This window comes from Centroberyx affinis, unplaced genomic scaffold (genome assembly GCF_046629955.1).
Source record: "Centroberyx affinis isolate AG114_WGS23_722 - 3 ecotype Tasmania unplaced genomic scaffold, CSIRO-AGI_Caff_v1 ptg007841l_1, whole genome shotgun sequence".
In the NCBI taxonomy this organism is placed as follows: Eukaryota; Metazoa; Chordata; class Actinopteri; order Beryciformes; family Berycidae; genus Centroberyx; species Centroberyx affinis.
In genome coordinates, this window is record NW_027283932.1 from 1 (window position 1) to 2,500 (window position 2,500).

The window sequence follows — 2,500 nt, forward strand, 5'->3', positions numbered from 1 at the left end:
AAAAATGCCTGATTTGTCTGTTGTGTGTTTGTAGCTGCAGACCGAAGCCTCTGGCCCCGCCCACAATCCATCTGAATTTTCCTCTAATTTTTCTGCCCAAATAAGGGATTCTGGCCCCGCCCCCTTTCAGTCTAATATGAAAATGAATAGAGGAGTTAAATGATGTTAATGGCTTTAACTGCATCCATATTGAGTGTTTCTGATGTCAGGGAAACCTGGACCAGCCTGTTCCTGACAGATCAGCATTAAACCAGATGATGGACTTTTTAAAGACTCGCTGCAGTCCGGCAGACAGTGAACAAAACACAACGAAGCTTTTTAACAGAGAAGACTTTTCTTCTTCTTCTTTATCTGCTCATGTGAATCTCACCATGTTGTTGTTGACCTGAACACAATGCTGCTCCCCCGACACTCTGACTCCACCCTGCCCACACACTGCGAACTGATCAGCTATTGTCTCAGTTATGTGTGTGTATGTGTGTGTGTGTGTGTGTGTGTGTGTGTGTGTGTGTGTGTGTGTGTGTGTGTATGTGTGTGGCCCAAAATGCCTCGTATTTGAGGAAACAATCCATCATTCTGAGTGAAAATGAAGCCTGAAGTTTCTGCTCTGGTGGTGATGAAATATTTCAACTGCTTGTTGTATGAGAGACTGAAGGCTGACTTCAGTGAGTACAGTCTGTTTCTACTTCTCTGTTTCACTCTGATTCTACTACGCTTCTACTCACTAAAACTTGTTGGCTCAGTTTTTATATATTGTATTTGCAGTATAGTTTTTATTTGCAGAATAAAAAGGAGTTATTATTGATAAATTCATTATAACTTACAGCTTTTCTGAAAATATAATTGATTTTTGGTCTTTTTTTGTCTTATGATGATCACTGACTGGAGGTCAGAGGTCATCCTCCTGTTATTATTACATCACTGTTTGTATCATTTAAATGAAGGCCGTTAAAGGGACAATTAACCTAAAACTGAATTTATGTTCTGTCATTCCTGTGATTTTCTGCAGTTGTTGTAGATTTATGCATCTGCAGAACTAGACTAATGTGTGACGTCATCCAGAAAAGCTTTCCATTGACATTGAATGGGAGGCTGAGGCTGTGTGCTGGTCCATGCTGTCAGCAGTAGTGTAATATAAATATAAATATAAATATAAATAGTGTGTAATATCAGGATATGAAGTCACATCCATTTATCTTCAATGGAGCAGCTGCAGAAAGTGATGCAGACATGCAGAAAATGATAAAATGCAACATAGGTCTCCATCAGTGTTGGGAATAACCGCGTTACTGTAATTCCACTACTTTTGGCAGTAACTAGTAATGTAACTAATTACTTTTTCAAATTAATAATGCAATTACAATTACTGAAATTTAAATGGGCTCGTTACTCGTTACTGGATCATCCGGTTTATGATCATCCGACTTTACGGTGCAGCGAGTGAATCAAAAGACGACCGACCTGAGACTTTATTTCTCAAAAGAGACTAGAGACAAATCTGGAGACTTTTTCTGACCATATGAAGCAAAGTTAATGTGTTGAATCCCAAAGCATTTGGCAATAAATTGGTTTGGCTGATGCAGGTTTTCTCTGCTTGCTTGTCTGATCCAGAGAGTCACATGATCACAGCACTTCCTCCCTCTGCTGAGAGCAGGGGCTGTAGGATAGGGTGCACTTGTAATTGTTACCGGCGTATGCCAAAACTGGCCCGGGTGGGCGGAGTCAGCACTTAGATTCTATTGTGTTTTATTGCTCCACTACTTACTTTTCATCATAGTGATAATGGGCACAGTGACAGATAAAATGTGACAGTTGCCTTGTCCCAGCTGTGCCACAGCAACACTAAAATAATAAAGCTGTGTGTCATAAGAGAATTGAAGCAGACATTTAAAAGTAACACAAAAGTTACTTTCCCTAGTAACTAATTACTTTTATTATGCAGTAATTGGTAAAGTAATTCAATTATTTTTTGAGAGAAGTATCTAGTAACTAATTACTAATTTTCAGTAACTTGCCCAACACTGGTCTCCACACACCAATAATGTTAAATAGACGGTGAAGCTCTGATGTTTGTCACCAGAACTGAGCAGTAAAATGTCGACTAACAGGCTCCAACTCTGATTCAGGATGAATCTTCACTTTAAGGTAAATAAGAAGAGTTGAATCCAAAATGAAAATCTCCATGTGAAAAAACGGACTCGTACTCTGACTAAATTATTCCTGAAACTCACTGTGAAAAAACAAGTTTTCAGCTCTTTTACAGACGATTGTCTTGCAGAAACTAATAATGATGAAATGTGTTTCTGGAGCACTGATCTAACACAGAGTGGAAAAGGTGATTCACATCAAAACAGAGGAAATAACAAAAGATATGGAATAAAGAATAAAATTAAAACCAGGGACCAAAGAGAAATATAAAAGATCAAACAAGAAAAGAATAAAAGACTGATAAGATAAATCATTAGTCTCATACAGAGATGTAAAATGAGATGAGCACTAA